Source organism: Macaca mulatta, chromosome Y, assembly GCF_049350105.2.
Source record: "Macaca mulatta isolate MMU2019108-1 chromosome Y, T2T-MMU8v2.0, whole genome shotgun sequence".
Lineage (NCBI taxonomy): Eukaryota > Metazoa > Chordata > Mammalia > Primates > Cercopithecidae > Macaca > Macaca mulatta.
The window spans coordinates 6604166-6628348 of record NC_133427.1 but is presented as its reverse complement, the minus strand read 5'-3'; the positions used below and the strand labels follow the sequence as shown (position 1 = coordinate 6628348).

The 24183-nt window shown below is 37.2% G+C and overlaps 1 protein-coding gene across 1 annotated transcript in view; it reads right to left on the bottom strand.

The window, feature by feature from the left end:
* Positions 1-24183, bottom strand: part of NLGN4Y (neuroligin 4, Y-linked) — a 321596-nt gene that overhangs the window by 110585 nt on the left and 186828 nt on the right.

Here is a 24183-nt window from a genome sequence, read left to right as displayed (position 1 = left end):
GGCTTAAGAAACAGCTGACACATGTACATGTTGTCCAGGCACAAAGGACAGATATCCTTTTTAGTATCCATGACAGACTTTAATGAGTGGTTGTCAATGAGGCTCTACTTCAAAGACACCATGTTTGAGGCGTCATTGAGGAGGTGACTCATTGGTATAAGAGCAAGGGTCATGGAGGGTTTAGAACGGAAATAAAAGTATCCTGTTCTTTCAATCAGCAAGAGATCCTCAGAGTTCACTGACATCTGGATCCAGTGTCCATCCTCACTCTTTCTTTTCTGACATTTTGTATCGTAGCTTGTCACTCAAGAGGAATTCAGTGACCACTTAGTGTACACACGCATGTATCCAGAAGTGCCATTCATCAGACGGTGAATAAATATGAAACCTAGAGCCCTTTGTCTTATGATTAAATTTTTTTATAAGCACAGAACACATATTTGTGTGCAAGGTGACACATGAATATAAAGCTAAAAGTACCCTCAACCAAGTGAAAAGTATTTATGGCATCAAAGCCATCCAAAGACAACTGGACAGTCACAGTCCCTGAACGGATGCCCTGGAAAGTGAGATCCAGCTTAATCATTAAAAGCAGCACCTCCCCTGATGAAAAGAAGAGATCACAATGCAATCAGTCAAGCTTATCTGGGGTCCAGAGCCTTTGAAGAATCTCAGCCTGCCAGTCTGTGGCTTAGGTGTGCCCATCTAGATAAGAGTCCAACTTTGATGTGTACGATCACAACTTTCCTCTCATCCTTGCCTTTGGGGTGGTTTGCTGTGCTACCACGTTTGATTTCTGTGATTTTTCTCTGTGGTACCATCATCTAGGGATGGCAAGATAACAAAGATATGGAGTCTCCACTTACAAAGAGCAAAGCAGGCTGTGGGATAACAAACAGCCAGCCCCTTGAAGCTCTATCAGATGTACTCAGAGACTCCCATTTATCAGTTTCTGAGGAATTCAATGCTGTGTGGACCTGCCCATAGAAATAACAATCCTCACCCTTTTCACTTTTTTTTTTTTCTTAAAGACATTGTCTTTCTCTGTTGCCCAGGCTGGAGTGTAGTGAGATGATCTCAGCTCACTACAACCTCCACCCTCGTGGGTTCAAGTGATTCTCCTGTGTCAGCCTCACAAGTAGCTGGGATTACAGGAATGCACCACAATGCCTGGCTAATTTTTGTATTTTTAGCAGGGATGGGATTTTGCTACCCTGGCAAGGCCACTCAAACTCCTTCCCTCAAGTGATCCACCTGCCTTGGCGTCCTTAAGAGCTCGGATTACAGGTGTGAGACACTGTGCTCAGCCTATCCTCACCCCTTTTAAAAATATGAAACTGAAGTAAAAGTATGGAGAACATAGCTATTTCTTATATAATTAATTATGTAAATATAAGAGGATATAAATATTCTCTTAAATAAAAAATCATATTTACAAAAAAAGCACAAAAGAGAAAACTGTATGATTAGCTAATGTGATCTGAAGTCAGTAGTCCCACTTGTTACTTGCATATAAATCATGTGGAACTTAAAATTCCTCTATATTTAGTTTCTACTTTTCTGGGGAGGGGTTGTGGGAGGTTAGATTAACAAATTTAGTCAGAACACAGCGATTATTCATAGGTAATGTAAATATTTATATGTAATATACAATGTTATATATAAAAATTATATATAGACACATATATAAGAAGAATGAGTAATTTTCTATGTTATATATATGTGTGTTTATAAACTCAGAAGAGTTATATATGTTATATATATGAATACCTCATAATATTGATATTTTCCCATAAATCAAAGTGATTTTAAGTAAGTTTGGGGAATGATTTGGAAGACATATACATAAAAGAAAATGTTCAAAATATGCTTGCAAAGTTAAAAAATAAAATAGGTAGCATAAATTACATAATCTGTATTTTAGTTATAGTACATATGATATATATAACAGATTTACATTTCTAATACAACAATTTATAAATCATACACCTTTAATATATACAATTATAGAGTGTGTGTGTGTGTTTGTATGTATCTGTGTGTGTGTGCTAGCCTTTCCATGTGGCAGGGACTCTTACTAACACTGTTTGTGTAGCAACTCTTTTGATCTTCAAATCACCATAAGGATCAATTATTTTACAGATGAGAAAAATGAGGGCCAGACAGGTAAAATCAACTAATCAAAAATACACAGCTCATGAAGCTATAATACAGCAATGGTTTTGTCATAGGTAGAGAAGTCTGAAAGAAAACATTGTATGATATGCCAATGTGGTCAGTAGTTGAAAGTCCCATTTGTTGCTCATATATAAGTCATGTGGAAACTGAAATTCCTCTACTTTTAGTGTTTACTTATCTTTAAACATGAAGTGGAGGAGAAGCACATCCAAGCTGCCTTAGTCTAACTTATCTTAATACAACATCTTTAAGTTCTTTTTATTTTTCTTTGATATTTCCAGGAATGCTCTCTTGTTTAGGAAACTCCTCAATTTATGAAATGTAATTATGCATATTTTTATCATGTCCCCTATAGTTCCTTTAAGGAAACAATTTTATTCAAACACCTTTTTCATCACTTAGCTCCATGCATATGAAACACTTGGCTGACACTATCACAAGATATGAAAATGATTTTATATCACTTTAAATTGTTGGTAGAATATGCAAAAGAATCATTCCTAGAAGGTCTGGTGACTCATACATACAACCAAGACATAGTATATTATTTTTTCCAACAGCTGAAATGGCACAGCCCCATGGCAGTAGCATTTTAAACATTGGAAAAAAAGGAGGAAAAAAAGATCATCCTCTTGGCCTACTTGCTTTGAAAATCTGGCGTTCTTTACAAAAAATAACTAAAACATAAGTAGAGAAATTGATACGGAGTGCATGTTTTCAAAACTTTTGCCAAAAATAGGACATCAAACATTTTATAGGTCATATCTGCAATGTGCAGTTTAAATTATCATAGTTTCATTTTAATAAAATGCAAATACATAGATTGGTCTTCAGTACATTCTGCTGAAAAATCTGCACAATTTGCCCACTCAGTGCTGTAGAAAGCACTGCGTCTCTCTGCTTTGTACTCATGCTATCTCATCTCCTTTATAGAGGAGGCTTCTGAACAGTCTTTTGCAGCCAGGAGTCTAGAAGCAAACTAAAACCCAGATGACCATCAACATGACCTAGCCCCCACCCCCCACCCGCCGATCTTTTGTGGTTAATCAGTCACAATTGGTTCTGAAAGAAAAGAAGTGTCAACTTTTTGTTTCTACTGCTGCCCAACCGCCTTAGATGCAGCTTGAACCCTCCTGTGCACACATAAGCTCTCCCAGCTGGTTAAATGCCTTAGGATTAGTTTTCAACCTAAATAAATCTAAGTATAAATTTCTGTATCTAATAACCTTAAAAGCTGTCAAACATCTTTTTTTGAAACATGTTTCTCTTAGAACCTTTAAACATATTTTGAATACCTCAGCCATACTGTCACTTTAAAAATAAGTATAATACAGCTACTAGAGAAGTTGAGGCAGGAGAATGGCATGAGCCCAGGAGGCAGAGCTTGCAGTGAGCCGAGATTGCGCCACTGCACTCCAGCATGGGCGACAGAGTGAGACTCCATCTCAAAAAATTTTTTTAAAAAATTGTAATAATTTTGACTTGCTTGCAACTGTTTTAAAATAAGCAGTATGCCAGCATCAGAACCAAGAAACATCAAATAAATTTGTTAGATAAAAAAGTCTTGTATGTGCATTCTTCTGGCTTTCAAAAACTAGAGTCACGTACCTGTTAAAAAACTAAGGTTGAATATACAAAAATCAAGCTTAATAACTGAAAATAAATAAGATATCTTTTGTCAATATTTTTCTTTTGCATGTCATCTGGCTCTTCAAACCCCAAATGAAAAAATGAATAAGAATTTATCCCTTGGCATTTCAAGGGCACGCATTAGTTTTACATGTTGCATTATTATTGCTGGTTAGCTATGGGGGAATTTCAAACCCTACTCCTGATGTGTCTTGCATGTTCAGTTACTATTGGAAGAAAACACGCAGCAGCAGCAATATTGCTCTACAGAGTTCAGCTACTGCAGAGAAGGTCATTACTCTGCAAAAATTAACCCAAGGCCTTTGTTCTAGGAAGACATGGCCACAATGATCAGAATCAGAGAAAATATATCAGCGTGGACAAATCGGCATCAGTCACTCAGAATGTAACAATAAAAGCGAGAATCAAAGATCTTGGTATGCACCATCCCTATCCAAACCAGGCCCATGAACCAAGGGGTCTTGGGCTATAAATGGAATTCTCCCATCCTTAAGATGCTCACATCCCTCCAATGGAGACAGCATCTGCTGACTAGCTACAGAAGATGTCTCCCGGTATGTGAGTTACACAATGCCTATTTTTTCCAGCTTTCTTCAATTCTGAAAAAGAACTTCATTAAAATTAACTCTCCCTGGAAATTGTGTGGACTATAAGGTGTCTCTTTTCTGCAACAAATATAATATAGGTATTTGGTTTCCTAGAGAAAAGCCTGGAGATTAATGGGCTAGACTCTCCTGTATAGTCATTGTTCAGACTCCAGTATTACCTACAACTCTCTGTAGCATTTGGGGTATGTTATTCAGTTTATTTGATTTTCAGTTACTCACAAAAGAGAAAAGCAGTCCCTGGTGATCAGCAGCTGACCTGGTAATGTCACCTAAGCCCTGGCAATCCTGGGTGTTGGCCTGTCCCTTGCAGCTAGGTTGTGCCATTTTCTGTGCAACATAAGTAATAATAATAATAATATTAATAATAATAATGGAATAGAGACAGCAGGAAAAACCACTGTGTGATCATGATAGAACAAGACAAAATGAAGACCACACTGTAATCATGTCTGGACACTCACACAAAAAAGGTGGTTATCCAAACACTCAAACATGACCAAGTGTCCACCTGTCCTTGGTATCATCAGTGACTGTAGTTTCTTTGTCAACCATTGCTTTAACCTATGCTTCATTTTTCCTCCTCTTACATAAGATTAAGATAACCAGTCCTAGAATTGCCGACACTTTCCTGATAGTATCAATTCCAAAGTCAAGGGTGGTTTCCCAGAACCCTCTGTAAATCATTTAAAATAAGCCCCAATTCTCTAACTCTTTCCTACCCTTGTACTGAGACATCCCCTACGTTACATATTCTTTCTTGTTGTAAAGAGTCAACAGAGGTGGGAAGAACATCTGGGGTCATGAATTCAAGACCAGCCTGGACAACATAATGAGATCACACCTGTAAAAAAAAAATAAATAAAAATTAGCCAAATGTGGTGACAGGCAACTGTAGTCCACTATTCGAGAAGCTGAGGTGTGAGGATGGCTTGAGCCCAGGAGTTGGAGGCTGTACTGAATTATGATCACATGACTGCACACCAGGGTTGGCAATACAGCAAGATCCCATCTCATATGAAAACTAATAATAACAGAAATACATAAAAGAGTCAATAAGCCCAAATTTATTCAAGTAGAGGGGGCCTCTGGTGATATCTGTTCAAAGAAAATCAAGATCATATTATGATCTCATGAGATTTTTCTAAGAAGGAGATAGGATAACAAATGTCATTTCTGACAACATAGTTGGTTGTTACAAAGTGAGTGACAAGCATAGTATTATAATTATTATATCAGTATCTGGATAAATGTATTAGAAAAGTTAGCATCCCTGAGTGAAACCAACAGTGTGCTATGGTCAATGAAAAATTTATCTGGCTCTATAAAGTAAAAGAGTTTTCATAGGCTATTGCAAACCATTACACAATTTGCTAAGTATCTCACTCAGTTTTTTCTGACAATCAAAGTTTTTCTCAAGTGTTGACATTTAATTGAATAAAAATATGTGACTCCCTCCGTAGCCCTAGGGATATGAGTTAAAATTACTGAAAATACTATATTCTCAGGAACAATAAGCAACACCAGACAGCTCTTTCATTTTCTGTGATTCTTTTCCATATAGAGGCAAAAGGCTTCACTAATTAGAAAAGTGAAGCAGAAGCCCTAACATTTAATAATTTTTTACTTAAGGAGTCTTGGCCAATATCAACCACTGAGACAACTAGTCTTAATGACAGGTACCTCTGGAGAAAAATTAGTGGGATTCTAATGATATCCCAAAAGATCACTGCCAGGTTATCAATAAGAAAGAACATAACCTTTGCTTTACTCTTTGACAAATGGAAAAATAAAATATCATCTTCTCTTTTTATTGTTTTCGTGAATTGAATTGGACATGGCATGTAAATACCTTGAACAGGACTGGAGAACAGAGTGAAAGCCTTATTATTATTTTTGTAATTACTCATAGTATTAGTATAATTATAAAATATCTTAGGTCTTTAATTTTCCTAGTTAGTTTGAGTTGTACTCCATAACACTAAAGAAAAAAGAAAATGTAAAAACCTTTTACCTAAAATTTCATAAATAACTTTACCATACACCAACCAAGCAAAAGCCATCACAAAAAGCCAATTAATTAGTATGTTAGCTGTATAATACATATTATATTATTAGCAAGTATCAATATGAAATATAATTAAAATATTTAATCCTAGAAAAAAACACTAGTTACCACAGGAAGAATGGTGCTATATTTATGGATGTGTAAAAGGTTTTTACTTCCTTAACCTTTTTACAATGTATTTCTTTTATGCATTTTTATTTTTATTATTTTTTTTTTAGAGACAGGATCTTGCTGTCTTTTAACCTCACAGCAATTCACTGGACTCTTTCTCTTTAGAAAGTTATTAATAGAAATATAGTCTTTTGGAAATGCTGTCTTTTGTCATTTATTTACTTATTTATTATCAATGTAATACATTTGAACATATTTTAGAGGCACATGTGATATGTTCACCCCTGTAAACAATGTGTAATGATCCAATCAGAGTAACTGGGATATTAATCATCTCAAATATTTATTTTTTCTTTAGGTTAGGAACATTCCAATTTTTCTCTTCCAGCTATTTTGAAATATACATTTCCCTACCACATTATCCAATCCTAGAATTTATTCCTTCTATCTACTGCATTTTGTACCCCTAAACCATTGCCTTTTCTTACTACGTCAATTAGTATGTCTTATATAGTCAATCATATTAATAGGAGGATAGCTGTGTTTTGTGTGTTTTAATTTCATTCTCCTGTATGTAACTAAACATCTCTAAAACATCATCTGACTTTGGCTATCAGAACAGTATAAAAGTTGGTTTATATTGTTTCTTCCTGATGATACCTTATTATCTTTAGGTCAGGTGGACTTCCAATTCTAATACCAAAGATCAAGTCCACTTTGGAGAATGGTTCAGTAGTTACTAACCAAAGATATCCATGCCCCTTCACAGACATTCTGCAAATTTATGTGATGCATCTGACATGAATTCTGTCTCAAGATCTACCGTTTGACAACTGGAACACATGGGGCATTTATTAGATGTTGAGTGTTGACTCAGATAGTATTTACAGACACATACAAGGATGTTTGATCTTCAGAAAATTCCTGCCACGGCTTGCCATGATTTTATCTAGAAGATGATTTCCCAAAGAGTCCCCTTATTTCTGAGTAAGAAAACATTGTAGAATGTGTTTTCTCTTCCCAAAAAGATTTACGTGTGCCATGGATATTAGTCCATTCTCATGTTGCTAATAAAGACATAACCAAGACTGGGTAATTTATAGAGAACAGACATTTAATTAACCCACAGTTCCAAAGGACTGCAGAGGTCTCAGGAAACTTACAACTATAGCATAAGGGGAAGTAAAAATGTCCTTCTTCACATGGCAGCAGAATGGAGAAGGGCAGAGCAAAGGGGAGAAAAGTCCCGTCTGAAACCATCAGATACTACAACTCACTATGATGAGAACAGGATGAGGATATCTGCCCCCAAGATCCAATTACCTCCTACTGGGTCCCTCCCACAACATGAGATTATGGAAACTATAATTCAAGATGAGATTTCGGTGTGGACACAGCCAAAACATATCTTTCAGCCCCTACCCCTCCCAAATATCATGTCTTCACACTTCAAAACACAAATCATATCATTTCAACAACGTCTTAACTCATTTATCACTAACTCAAAAGTTCACATCCAAAGTTTCACCTGTAGAAAGACAAGTGCTTTCTGCCTATGACTTGTAAAATCAAAAGCAAGTTAGTTACTTCCAAACACAATGGGGGTGGAGGCATTGGGTAAAAAGCACCTGACCCAATTGTGAGAAATTCACAAAAATGAAGGGGATACAGGTTCCATGCAAGTCTAAAATCCTGTAGGGCAGCCAAATTGTAAAGCTCTAAAATAATCTTCTTTGACTCCATGTCTCAAATCCAATTTACACTAATGCAAAAGTTGGACTCCCACAGCTTTAGGAAGCTCCACACCTGTGGCTTTGCTGAGTACACCCTTCAACACCAGCTGCTTTCAAGGGCTGATGTTGACCATCTGCGGCTTTTCCAGGTGCCTGGTGCAAGCTGTAGGTGGATGTATCATTTTGGTGTCTGGAGTACGGTGCCCCTCTTTTCACAGCTCCACTAGGCAGTGTCCCAGTGGAGACTCTGTATGGGGGTTCCAACCCCAAATTCCTCTTCCACCAGATGCCCTAAATCATCTCTCTCAAGTTCAAAGTTCCACAGATTTCTAGGGCAGGGGCAAAATACTGCCAGTCTCTTTGCTAAAACATAGCAAGAGTCACTTTTATTCGTTACCAACAAGCTCCTCTTCTCCATCAGTGACCACCTTAACTTGGACTTCATGGTCAGTATCACTATTAGCATTTTAGTCAAAGCCATTCAGCAAGTCTCTAGGAAGTTCCACACTTTCCCATATCTTCTTTTTTGAGCCTTCCAAACTGTTACAGGCTCTGCCTGTTACCCAGTTCCAAAGTCACTTCTACACTTTAGGGTATTGTTACAGCAACATCCCACTCTCAGAACCAATTTACTGTATTAGTCCATTCTCACACTGCTAATAAAGACATACTCAAGACTGGATAATTTGTGAAGCAAAAAAAGTTTAATTGACTCACAGTTCAGCATGGCTGGGGAGAGTCCTCACAAAACTTGCTATCATGGTAGAATGGGAAGCAAATGTGTCCTTTTTCACATGGTGGTAGCAATAAGAAGCACTGGGCAATAGGGGGAAAAGCCCCTTTTACAACTGTCAGATCTCATGAGAATTCACCATCATGAGAACAGCATGAAGGTAACCACCCACAAGACTCAACTATCTCCCATTGTGTCTGTCCCATGACATGTGCAGATTATGGGCTCTGCAATTCAAGATGAGATTTGGGTGGGGACACAGCCAAATCACATCACCATGCTACCTAGTATAATGCTCAGGCACACTTTGACTACAAAAGTGACTATGTAAACTATATAAACCAAGTCAAATGTAGTAAAAATAAAACATAGTTTATGTTTAGTGTGGAATCAGTGGAAGTACATGAGATTCAGTTAACATGCTTATTAAGAAATGGCATAATTTAAATTACTTCTCATGATCCTTAGAAAGAGGCACATTCTTTACCATAAAATTACTGACTTGTAAATCACTATCATAGACAATCTTTGGGAGAAAATTTTTCACCTGCAAAATGAAGTGTGCATATGAAAGTACACCTATTAATTTTAGCCAGAGCTCTTGGGAAGATAAATCAGCTACTGATTAAACTTTTTTGCCAACCAGTATTGAACTTTCTGAGTTATTTCACTCAAAATAACGGGTTCCACCCAGTTTCATCCATGTCCCAGCAGAACACATAATTTCATTCTTTTTTGTGACTGACTACTGAGTTGTATTCCATGGATATATAAACTATGGTATATGTGCAAATATTTATATATCCAGTTATCCAGTCATTTGTTATGGAAATTTAGGCTGATTTCATGACTTCGCTATTCTGAATAGTGCAGTGATAAACATATGAGTCCAGATGTCTTTTTAATAGAACAATTCCTTTCCCTTTGGGCAGAAATCCACTACTGGGATTGCTGAACCAAATTATATATATGTATATTTTAATGAAAAATAAAATATAAATATACATATTTTACAATTATATATATGATAAATATATAACAAACAACTATATATATATACTAAAATTACTAAATTGCAGAAACTACAAAATCTCCTGTATGAACGTGCTACTTAAAATGATATCCCCCTAGCTCAATAAGCCTCCAGGACACTAATATAGAATCTTCCCTCTGTTATAATTGATGAATGAGTCAGTAAGTTAGTAATCCTCCTGCCTTCTGCATTAAGTATTTGATGCAGCAGTATACTTTTTGGACAACACAAATGTCTCAAATTTGCTTTTCTTTCTTTGTTCTTTTTTTTTTTTTTTTTTTTTGGAAACACAGTCTTACTCTATTGCCCAGGGTAGAGTGCAGTGGTGAATCTCAGCTCACTGCAACCTCCACTTCCCAGGCTCCACTGATTCTTGGGTCTCAGCCTCCCAGGTAGCTGGGATTACAGGTGTGTGACACCATGCCAAGCTAATTTCTGTATTCTTAGTAGAGATGGAGTTTTTTCATATTGTCCAGGCTGGTCTCAAACTCCTGGCCTTAAGTGGTCCACGTGCCTCAGCCCCATAATGTGCTAAGATAACAGACATGAGCCACTGTGTCCAGCTTCAAGTATCTTTTTCTACGTCAGTTTAGAGATTACTCATTTTGAATAGCAATAATCTCTGTTTCCCAAAGAACAAAAGGAATGTTTCCCAATTTGAACTTCAAATGAATAAGCTCCAGTTAAATTATAAAAGACAAGCACTGTTAACTTCCTACCATGAGTATCTTCAAAAGTTAGCATAAACAAAAACTGTAAATTACAGAAATAGTAAATGGGAATCAGTAATAATAGCCTGTTTGTACTCTTCCATCTATATCTCAAAGTGTTTAATGATCCATTAATCTATACTTGCACCAGAACTATCATTCCCCAATATAAAGTATCTTAGAGTTAAGAAACTTTCTGAAATAGGATAATAAAAGAAATAAATTTTGGTACTATAAAAACCTTCTGTTAATCTTACCCATAACACCCTTTATATTTAAGCTGGCCAACCTATGGCAAATGAGAGCATTCATGCTGGTAAAAAGTAAATCAACTTTATTTCCATTCAAAAGAATGAATCTCTACCAATACCCAACCTTTCAAATTCAGAAATACATATATCTCTGACTCTATAGTAGGAATTTCTGGCACAATCCTAGGAAATTTTTAAAAGTCTGAAGAACTTCTCTGTAACTGCCATTTTTCTTTTCACCAACCTAACAGTCTGCTGGAGATGCATATGATGGTATAATCTGAAAGAAAAGTATCTCTCCTGCTGATCAGTGAACTAAGATCTTGTGGGGTTTAGGTATTGTTTTTATACACCTAGGTCTTGCAATCCATGGCCTAAAATTAGATCTTACCAGAATATAAGTCCTAACACCCGTAGGGGTCCAGCCAGCATCTCTGAATCAGACACCATTAACACCATCTTCTCTAAAACACCCAAATTGTTTACATGCTATATAATCGTTATTCACCTTTCTTTAAAACCAGGAAAGATGTTACATAATCTCTTCATGGTACTGTGGGGCGGGGAAAGAGTAAAAATAAAAAATAACACCATCTCACAAATCTTGGATTATGGCAAATCAGATATGTTCTAAAGAGAAGGCTTTGACACAGTTGAGTTTGAAAAAATAAAAATGGGGCATTACAAGGCCATTCATTTCATTAAAAGTCCACAAGTCACATTAAGATGGTAGATATATTTGAATAAGTCCCTTTTTAAAATCCTGCATTAATATTTGATATTAATTTTTAGGAATCTCCATTTTCAGATGCACGTGGCCAAATTGCAATTCAAAGGTAGAATATTAATGAGCATTTGTAATCAGAATTAATAATAGAGAGAAAAGGTGGAAAGAATACAGCAGTGTAAAGATTTTGTTTTACATTTACAACCCTTTAATTTAAGAAGAAAATGTGAAATATAGCTGTGTGTATTCTTGAAGTAAAAGCACAAGCTTTGTACTAAATGCGAAAAAACACTTTTTCTCCTTGTCAAACTGATGGAGAAGTTTTAAAGTTTCAGTGAATAAACTTTCAGATACTGCATGACTATATTATTTGAATGTAAAGAGAAGAAGAATCCTAGACTGTCCTCAGATCATCTTACCAGAGTGTGGTCTAGTAAGTAGAAAGCCAGGTGGAATCCTGAACACAGTGGTTGTGTGCACATATGGAATGAAAGCATCTGAAAGAACCTAATTTCCCACATACACATGGCGATAATCATGGATTGGGTGGAGTCGTTTGAGCAATACCTCCAAAAATATATGGAAACTATGAATGTGACCCTATTTGAAAATAAGGTCTTTGCAGATATAATTAGTTAAGGATCTGCAGATAAAATTATCCTGAATTTAGGACAGACCCTAAATCCAATGACTGGTGTCTTTACAAGGAAAGGAGGCCTGGCAAGGTCGCCAACACCGTAATCCTAGTACTTTGGGAGGGGGGTGGATCACCTGAGGTCAGGAATTCGAGACCAGCCTGGCTGCCATGGTGAAACCCCATGTCTACTAAAAAAATATAAAAGTTAGTTGGTCATAGTGGTGGGTGCCTGCAATCCCAGCTACTGAGGAGGTTAAGGCAGGAGAATTGCTTGAACCTCGGAGGCAGAGGTTGCAATGAGCCAAGATCATGCCACTGCTCTACAGCCTGGGTGACAGAGACTCTGTCCTCCAACCCCCACCCCCACCCCCCAAAAAAAAGAAAAGAAAAGAAAGGAAAAGAAAAGGAGATGACACACACAATACACGGAAGACTGCGTTGTGAAGACAGCAACCAACACCAGGCCCACCAGAAGCTGAAAAGGCAAGGAAGAATCTTGTTCTGGAGTTACCCAGGGAAAGAGAGCCCTGCTAACACCTTTATTTTGAATATCTGGTCTCTCAAATTATGAGAAAGTAAGTTCCTCTTGTTTAAAAAGAACATTTGTCATCATTTGTTATGGCCACTCTAGAAAACTAATACAGGAAGATTACAGGATCATTTAGAAGCATGCCAGCCAATTGCAAAATTTAGCACACTTCTTAGAAAATCATGGTTTATGGTCTCTTCATAATCAGTGACTTTAAATGCCCATGAAAGAGCTAAAGAAAAAAATTACACTATAGAACTCTACTGTTTTGTTTTTATAAGTCTGACAGTCTGTTAAAAATATAAAGATAAGCAGATTTTCTCAAACTGTAGGTTTCAATTCAAGACCAAATGCATGCAACTAATGTAAAATATCTCCATTCAAGCTAACATACATGTAGTGAATTATGATATAAGTATACATGGATATTTCAAGAAACATAGAATCTTCACTATTTTTTAAAAAGAAATAGCTGCTGAGCGTAAGGAATTGTAATAAACATGGCTTATATGACATTGGGCATTCACTGATTTTGAGAATTAGGAGTTCACTCAAACTGAAATTAAAAAAAAAAGTTTCAGTAAATAGATCTACTTCTTTTTTTTGAGAAGGAGTCTCGCACTGGTATGATCTCAGCTCACTGCAACCCGCACCACTTGGGTTCAAGTAATTCTGTAGTCTCAGCCTCCCGAGTGGCCGGGATTACAGGCACAAGCCACTATGCCTGTCTCATTTTTGTATTTTTAGTAGAAGTGGGGTTTCACTATATTGGTCAGGATGGTCTCAGACTCCTGACCTCAGGTGATCCACCTGCTTCGGCCTCCCAAAGTGCTTTTACAGGATTACAGGTGTAAGTCACCATGCCTGGCCTACTCTTTTTTTAAATAGCTTGCATTTTTCAATTTGGAGTAAAAAACTCTGCAATGGAGAATGGCATAAACCTGGGAGGCGGAGCTTGCAGTGAGCTGAGATCCGGCCACTGCACTCCAGCCTGGGCAACAACAGAGCGAGACTCCGTCTCAAAAAACAAAAAACAAAAAACAAAAACAAAAACAAACAACAACAACAACAACAACAACAACAAAAACCCTGCAACACTTCATCATTCAGAAAGTGATTATTATCTGGTAGACACTAGGAAGAGAACGTCACTATGAGCTATGATCACAGCCCTCAAGGATTTTAGAAACTGGTGTCAGGATGGAAACATCGACACACACACACACACAAACAAAGCCATACAAAAACAGTGTAAATTTTCTAGTTCAAAATGAGTTCAAGGACAGGAAATGTCATGTCAGGATGATCCATCATTCTCAGAAAAAAGAAGTACACAAAAGTTAGGTGACTGTTAACCAGGGTTTATTCCCCAGAGCCACCAGGGAACACTCAGCAAAGTCTGGCGACATTTTTGGGTGTCATGTCTCAGGTTATAGAGTGTTACCAGCATCTAGTGGGCAAAGGCCAGAGATGCTTAACATCAAGTATAGGACAGACTCCCCCCCGCAAAAAACAAAAACAAAAACAAAAATCCAAATGCAAAATATTAAAAATACTGAGGTTGAGAAACCATAAGATAGACAGATCATACACTTAATATAAAGGAGCAATTACTTCCTCAGAACCTGAAATTAATAGTAATACAGCTGTTATTCGACATAAATATAAGCAAAGTTAATATTGGACTTGAGCTGAGGTAAGGAGGTACCGGATAGCTCTCATGGATTAATCAGGGTAGCCTCAAATAACAGACATATACAGAAATGGTACATCCAAAAGAAGGAGAGATGATTAGGAATGTATTGAAGTAACCCTGAAATAGACCATTATTTCAAGAGGCATTCAGAGGGTTGCCCACCAACCAGAAAGCATTATCTTTTCCAATCATTTATCCAAGGATCATTTCCTACCTTCTCTTCTCTCTTCAAACTTCATGCCCTTCCTCCTCCATCACGTCTTTGAGCTGAAGGTTTTGCTTCCTACTTCGCAGAGACAATAACAGTCATCATAATGGAATTTCCATGAACTCCAACCATGGCATCCACATTGTCCCCTCCATTCACACATTTACCTTTCAATTAAATCTGTAAGTGCATCCAATGTTCATGGATAACGTCAACACTGTCACTGTCAACCTCAGACCAGGATCAGAATGCCATTCCACATCTGCAAGGTAGGCTTTCTTTGCTAGATCATACCCAATCACAAACGAATTTGCTGTATTTCTCCCACAGGACAAATGAAAAGTCTTTATTCCCCATTTCACCTATCCAGACAGTGGTCCATTTCATTGCTCTCTACACAACAAAATATCTTGAAATAATTTTCTACATTGTTTTTCTTGTTTCTCTCTCCTGAACCCATTTCTCTCAGAATTTGGACTCCTACTCCCTGAAACTACTTATTCATTCCATAAATACACTCAGAAGTCAATTTTCTGACTTTTATTTTGATCTTCCAGCAGCATTTGGATATCTTGATGACTCCCACCTTCATAAAAACCATTCCTTACTTGGTATCTATATTAGTTGTTGTTTTTTCCTATTGCTGTTATAACAAAATTACCACAACTTGTTATAACTCTATTTTCAACACTAGTGAATTAAAAGCAATGAGAATGATTATGTCACTGTTCTTGGGGTTAGAAGCCCAAAACGTGTTGGTATTCATGCTGGAAGGTCTAAGAGAGAATCCATTTTCTTGTCATTTTCATCTTTTGATGGCTGCCTGCATATCTTAAATCTCATTCTCTATTTCTAACCCTCTCTCTTAAAAAAACTAAACTAAACTAAATTAACAACAACAACAAAAAAAAATTGTGATTACCTAGATATACTCTGATGAACCAGGACAAGTACTTACCTCAAGATCCTTAACTTAAGAATACTATGAAGACCATACTGCTATATAAGTATCATATTCACTGATTCCAGGGATTAAGATGTTCACTTTTTAAAACTTATTTATTTTCATTTTATTTCAGAGATGGGGTCTTGCTCTCTCAGCTAGGCTGGAGTATAGTGGTGTGATCACAGCTTGCTGCAGTTTCAACCTCCTGGGCTCAATCGATCCTCTCATCTCAGCCTCCCAAGTAGCTGGAACTATAGACACACAACACAATGCCTGGGCAATTTTTGTAAAGATAGTGTTTTGCTGTGTTGCCCAAGCTGGTCATTAACACCTGGGCTCAAGTAATCCACTGCCCATCCTCCACAAAAGCTAAGATTATAGGTGTGAGGAACCACACTTAGCCAGGATTTTAACTTGTTTTTGAGGGCATGAGGGGATGGGCATATTTTCCCTGCTAAAGTGTCAAGAATATTTCAACCTGTCAATTTTCTTGCCATGACAGTAGATGCACTTTGCTTATTGTTTCTTGTCTTTGCAAACTCTAAAAATTGGAGGATTGAAGGCTCTGGGTCTTACAACTTTTCTGCATATCCTCTCATCAACATAGAAATCTAATTCAGTTTCTTGGACTTTAGATACAGAATGTGATGACATGTATCTTGGTCCTCTCCTCTAAATTCCAGACCCACATCTATCTGCCTACTTTATTTGTCTGTTTGATGACTAATACAGGATTTAAATTTAATATATCCAACCTCCTCATCCCCTAAATTTATTCCTCCTATGGTCTGTTTCTTGCTGTTCTCAAAGTGTACTTCTAATTGGCCAGTACTAATTTCTTGGAGTCTTCTCATTCTCTGCCACTCTGCATCAATCTATCAGCGAATCCTGTTGGATCCAGAAGACATCCAGAACAATCTTTTTCTTTTCTTTCTTTTTTATTTTTCTTTTCATTCTCACTGGTACTGCCCTGGTTTAAGCTGGTATTATTTCTTGGGCGGATTATTACAATAACCTTCTAACCTGATGTCCTTTTACATAGACAGAGGGACAGATAATGCCATTTCTCCAGGCTCTAAACATTTCAGTCAGCCACTTCCTTTATCATAACGAATGAGACATAAAGCCTTAGAGGGCATATAAAGTGTAGTGCATGCTGTCATCTCTGAAATCAAGCGCTGCTAACCCCTTTGACACTACTTTCCAGCCTCACTGATGTTCTCAGGGACTTTGTGACTACAGGGCCTTTGCACTGGATTTTCCCGTAGCTTACAGTGCTGTTCCTCCAGGTAACTGTATGGTCGACTTCCCTCACATTAGTATTGCCTTATCTGTGAAAGTTTTCATGATCACTCTAGTCAATATTTTGGCACACAATTTTTAATTTAGCACCATTCTCTGCTAAATATTTTTCCATAGCACTTGTGATATCATATTCTACTGTATATTTTACAATACTTGTCTGTTGTTGTTTTCTTCCCCCTACTGGATAGAAATGCTCTAAGGTTGGGGATTTTTTTCTCTCTTTTGTTCACTGTTCTATTCTCAATGTAAGGTGATGTGTCAAACAGCAGGCTGTCAATACAAGTTTGGTTTTTTTTCCTTCTTTTTGAGACGGCACCTTGCTATGTTACCAGGTCTAGTGCAATAGCATAGTCTTGGTTCACTGCAACCTCCACCTCCTGGGTTCAAGTGATTCTCCTGCCTCAGCCTACCGAGTAGCTGGGATTACAGGTGTATGCCACCACACCTGGCTAATTTTTGTGTTTTTAGTAGAGACAGGGTTACATCATGTTGACCAGGATAGTCTCGATCTCCTGACCTGAAATCTTCCCGCCTCAGCCTCCCAAAGTGCTGGGATTACAGGCATGAGCCACTGTGCGCAGCCAATATATGTTTCTTGAATGAAAGAAGGATGAATAAATGAAAACCACTTTTATGTTTTCCTTGGCAAAGCTAGTTTTGTATATATACAAAATGACTTTACTTAAATTAGAAGCTCTCTCTCTCTCTGTCTCCCTTCCTTTGTCATATTTATTTTTTAAATTTAGTGCTCCTTATAAAGCATTGTAAGGTGCTGAGGGATACCTTATTCATTTTCTGTTGATGATTATAAATAACTATATGCCTCATGGTCAGTGAATGAATTTCACTGTATTTTGGTCAATGATGCCTTCCCCCATTAGGCTGATCAAGTGTTGCCTTGGTCAGCATTTAAACTCCTGAGATAGCAATGACAAAATCAAATCCCCAATCATGATGAACTGATTGAAATGAACTCTTCTTTGCAGACAATTTGATGGCAAGTACCTGAGTAGCATGTTCCTGAATCCTTACATTGTGTCCATACAATGGCGAGACAGCCCCAAGAGATGGAAATAGCAGAAGACTGTCACGCTAAACATGGGACTTGTGAGATACAGTAATTGGACCCGACTGCTTGGACACAAATGCATCAATATTCAGCTGGGCTCAGTGGCTTACCCTTGTAATCCCAGAACTTTGGTAGGCTGAGGCGGGTGGATCACTTGAGGTTAGAAGTTTGAGACCAGTCTAGTCAGCATGGTGAAACCTGGTCTCTACCAAAAATAGAAAACATAATTGGGTGTGGTGGTATGCAACTGTAATTTCAGCTACTCAAGAGTCTGGCTAGAGAATCACATGAACCCAGGAGGTGGAGGCTGCAGTGAGCAGAGATCACACCACTGCACTCCGGACTAGGTGACAGAGAGAGACTCTGTCTCAACAACAACAACAACAACAAAAACAACAACAAAAAGGAAAGTCAATATTCAGAGCCATTGGTCAATGTGGCTGAATATTAAATTTTCTAATACATGAATAATAATAATGTGCATCAAGAAAGTGTAGGAGGGTGGGGGACACAGAACAGGACTAAGTGTTATGAATCCCACATGTGGTAAGGAATATGTATCCAGATTACAGTATTAAAACATATCAGAGAAAACCTCCTAATCCTCAGCAATGAAAAGATAACGCAATTCAAATGGGCAAAAGTTCTGAATAGATATTTTTCCAAAGGATTTATTCAAATGTCCAATAAACACACAGATAGACATTCAACATTATTAGCCATCAGGTGAAAATGCATTCTCATCCGCTACTACTCTGCATTCAATCCAGCATCAAATCCTGTTGGATTGGCAGAACAATCTTTTTTTTTTTCTTTCTTTCTTTTTTTATTACCTTTGCATTTTCACTGGCACTGCCCTGGTTTAAGCTGGTATTACTTCTTGGGTGGATTATTTTTTGCCTACTTCTTAGGTACCTTAGAAGAAGAGGTAGGAGATTTCTTTTCAGTATGATGTAAACATTAAAAACAAAACTCAAAATATGATAGCACTTTACATCTATTAGGATTATTATAATTAAAAGACAGATGAGAATAAATGTGGGTGATGACTCCCGAGTAGCTAGGATTATAGGCATGCACCACCACACCTGGCTAATTTTGTATTTTTAGTAGAGACAGGGTTTCTCCATGTTGGTCAGGCTGGTCTCCAACTGAAACTGTAAGGTGATCTGCCCACCCTGACCTCCCAAAGTGTTGGGATTATAGTTCACCATGCCTGACTGAGAAGTTAGAAATTTTTTGCATTGATGGTGGTAATGTAAAGCGGTACACTGGTACAGATATAGGAATGTAAAATGGTACAATGGTAGAATGTACAAATAGTGCATTGATGGTGGGAATGTAAAATGGTAGATTGGAAAATAATTTGAAGTATTCTCAAATATTTAAACACAGAGTTACAATATGACCCATCAATTCTGTTCATCATATCCCTAATCAGGATAAATATATGTCCATACAAAAACTTGCACACAAATGATCATGGCACAATTACTAAGACTATCCAAAAAGTTGAAACAGCTCAAATGTCCTGCAACAGAGGAATGGATAAACAAAATGTGTTATATCCAACAAAAGAAATATTTTGAACCATTAAAAATAAGAGTACTGATGCATGCTATAATACAGGTGAACCTCAAAAACATTAAGTGAATGAAGTCAGACATTAAACACACACACACACACACACACACACATTGTGTGATCAATACAGATAGAAATTAGAAAGTGGATGCCTACCTCTTGGGGTCCTGGGAGATGAAGAGTATGGGATTTCTCTTTGGAATGATGTAAATGTTCAAAAATTAGATAGTGCTGCTGGTGTCACAATATTGTGCATATAATAAAGGCCATTGATTTGCACACTTTAAACATGTACACTGGATATAAATTGTTTTAAATAAAGGAAAGAGACAATAAAAAACAGAAGTTGGAGATAAGTCCAATAAGTCACTTACATGGTAAGCATCACAAGAAGATCAAGAAACATGAAGATGCATCAAACGCCATTAAATGTATCAGAAGTCCAGAAAAAAATTTTCATGACGTATCAGTGCCCCTCAAGAGAACACTTCTGATGAAATATGACTGAAAATAAGGAAGCTTAACTTAAGCTTAACCAGGCAGTAATGGATAAGAAATAGAAACAGTGCAACTGAAATGAATAAATAAGTACACCAATAAGTAAAGAATATCATGGTAAAAAAGAGATGTAAAAGTGATTTGAAGTCATTTACTTCAGATTCATTTCTTTAAAGACAGGAAATGCTAGGCACAGTTTAAACAAAGAAGAATGCAGAAGGATGAATGCAATTTCTAAGTAATTTTATAAAAATTCATGCTTAGAAAGGAAACTGAAATAGTAATGAAGGAAAAAGATACTTGGAGGTGCAGCAATATATTGAACAGAGGCATTTGGTAGGGTTGCTGTATGTGTTAAAAACTCAGGATGAATTTACAATACTGTGTTTATATTACGCATTGGTTTAACACAATAGCCAAAATAGTATACAGATGGTCTTGAACTTTCAATGGCTTATTAGTTATTATCTTAAAATAATACAAAAATACTCAACAGAAATCATTTTTGAATGTTCAAATTTTCTCAAGCTAGCAATACACAGTGCCATACTCTCTTTGGGTACCAGGCAATGATTTAATCAGCCACACAATCACAAAGGCCAACAACTGATACTCTACAGTGTATATGAGACATTCAACACTTTATTATAAAATAGGACTTGTGTTAGACGATGTTGCCCAACTGCAAGCTAATATAAGTGTTAAAAGTATGCTCAGCGTCAGCTAGGCTAAGCTATGATGTTTAGTAGGTTAGGTGTATTAAAGTATTTTTGACTAATGACATTTTAAATTTACAATGGGTTTATTGGGATATAATCCTACAAGGAGTCAAGGAACATATTTTATATATACATATGTATACACACATACACACATATGTATACACACAGATATACACACAAATATCTCTGTGTGTATCACAAAAGCAAACAACCATTATATACAATTGTATATATACACACACACTTAGACACACATATATTCATGTGTATACACACATAATTACACACATATATGTATCTATGTACAATATGACGAACCGTGAATCATAAGAAATTGAACACTTGAACATGTCAAAGAAAGTAGATTTTAAATGTTGGCACCACATAAAAATGATAAACATTTAAGGCAACGCACATGATGTGAATTAGCTTGATTTAGTCATTTCATGATGGACACATATTTCAAAACATCACTTTGTACGTGATCAATACATTCAATTTTTATTTGTTGATAAAATAAATAAATTAGGAACAAAACACACAATTTCTTTTCTACTTTGTCTTCACTCTTCCTTTTGATTTTCTTTTTAGCCTTTTTTAAAAAATTTGAGACAGTTTCACTCTGTTGCCCAGGCTCGTGTGCAGTAGTGCAATCACAGGGCACTGCAGTCTCAAACTCCTGGGGTAAAGCAATCCTCCTGCCTCAGCCTTTTGAGTAACTGAGTCCCCAGGAACACACCACCACATCTGGCTGTTTCTTTCTTTCCTTTTTTTTTTTTTTTTTTTTTTAAGAGACAGGGTCTTACTATGTTGTTCAGGCTCGTATGAAACTCCTAGCCTCAAAGGATTGTCACACCTACTCCTCCCAAAGTACTGGGATGGCAGGGAGAGCCACCAGACCCAGGCTTCCCCGAATTTTCTTTCCCCAATAAATACCTTTTCATCTAATGTCTCGCTTGCTATTGAGTCAACTGCGGACCAGGCAGCCTCTTTGCTCTGTTGTTCCCATCATCTGTTATGGCACCCTCCCGGTGAGAGAGTCCTTATCCCAGTGCATTTGTCCTCATATCTGCTCCATTTGCCTCTAAGGTCCTAATGACAAAGCACTCATCCTTAATTTCCCCTGACCTTCACATCCTGAAAAAATTCAATGAATGTAGTGGGCATTTTGAGCCAGTAGGAGGCAGAAGAGGAAAGTCCAAGCAAATGATCATTCTGAGAGCAGAAACAGGATCCTTCACTCCCAAGAGATCTGTCCACACCTACCAATCTTCAGAATCTGCAGCCACAACAGCAATGCATGTTAAATCACCCAAATTATTACTAAAAATGCTGCTTCTGCTATGCACATTGGGTGCTTTTATATCAAACCATTTCTGTCTTATATGCCCAATAGGTTTATGCAATTAATGATCTTAAAGAGAAAGACAACTTCAGAAAACCATGACACAGCCTATTCTAAGGTAAAAATTTTCAGGAGAGCTATAGTATCTGAAAAATTAGCAGGGGTTCCTGATATCTATCATCTATAAATATAGATATCTCTCTATATATCTATCTAATCCTTGAAAAAATCAGTTATATAAAACTGCAGGCAACCTTTCTTAAAATCAGAAACTAGCTGTCAGGCAAGAAATATACACTGAAATGATCATATAACTCAATTTATATGCAAAAGACAGCAAGCAGGAAATGACATGGGAACTGGGGTTAAACACCAAACTTCCCAATGAAACACTAGTTTTATGGCACTGATGAGTTTTGATGTGACAAATGCCATTGTTAGGGTTGATGACAACCACACTGTGCACCATAATAAACCAGTAATGATTGAATGGAAATGAATTAGCCTTCAAGGACTCACTCTGTGGAACTTAAAAATACACTGTAAGTATCTTATCACAGTTGTGTATCTTGATCAGCAGTAAGAACTTTTTTTGCATAATGATAGCAGCTACATCTGATGCTGAAGTAATATTCACTTTCTTCACTCATTCCATGGTTTACTAATTCATACTTGGCAACGATTAATAAGGCTGTGGATGCATTCTGAGTGGTAAGTCAGAGCTCTGGCTTCAGTTACACCCGGGTTTCGGTCCCTGCTCTGACTGCTAGAAGATGTGATGCCATGAGTCAATCCCATCACCTCCAAGCCTTCATCTCCTCATAGGTAGGACACAAGGTTAACTCTTCCAAGCGAGTTTATAAAGATTAAGTAAAGTAATATCTGCAACAACACTTTGCTGGCCGCACTGAGACACACAATAAGTTGACATTACAGAGTATAGTCGAGACTGTTTCAAAGTAACAATTAATTTCAGCATACATGAGGCGTGAAATCATAGGATGACCACAAATGTGATAATACCATAAAAGGTAAACAGAAATAGAAATACACATTTTAATGGAGGCAGATAAAATCCACTACATGTACAAAGCCTTGCTCTTGGAGACTATTGGAAGCGGGAACATAAAAACATACGTAAGTTCCAGTTGTTTCCATCAAAAAAACATGAGTAAGGCACTTTCTCTTTTACACTGAAAGTCTTTGGACTATCATGAATTTAGAAAAAAAAAGATTGGAGAGAACTCAAGTTTTCCTAAAGTAAAGAACTAAGATGGAGATAATAGTATTTATTGATTCAGCGATAGCCTTACAGGAATTTGCATTTATTAGATTATCCTCTGCAGTTTCCACATGGAGGTGATGGTTCTGAAAGTTTGTTACCTAGATAAATGTCTGATTTCCTTAGGAGTACATGATACATATGGATGTTGATGTTGTTGAGTGAATGGCTAAGAGGGGATAGGTACACATGTAGGTAGGTGAGACAAGGCAAGAGCCCTGGCGCGCACAGCTCAGTAAGGATTTTGCTGGCTTCTGAGAAGATAAGAATACCGTATACTCTGGCACTGGTTAACCTGAGAGGTACTGGTGAACTCTAGGTTTTCCAAAGTCTTGAATACATATGTGAGAGGGTTTTGAACCACAGCATCTCCATCTTGAATAGGGGCTGGGTAAAATAAGGCTGGAACTTACTGCACTACATTCCCAGGAGACTGGGCATTCTTAGTCACAGGATGAGATAGGTCAGCACAAGATATAGGTCATAAAGGCCTTGTTGATAAAATAATGTGGTAAAGAAGCTAGCCAAAACCCACCAAAACCAAGATGGCAATGAGAGTGACC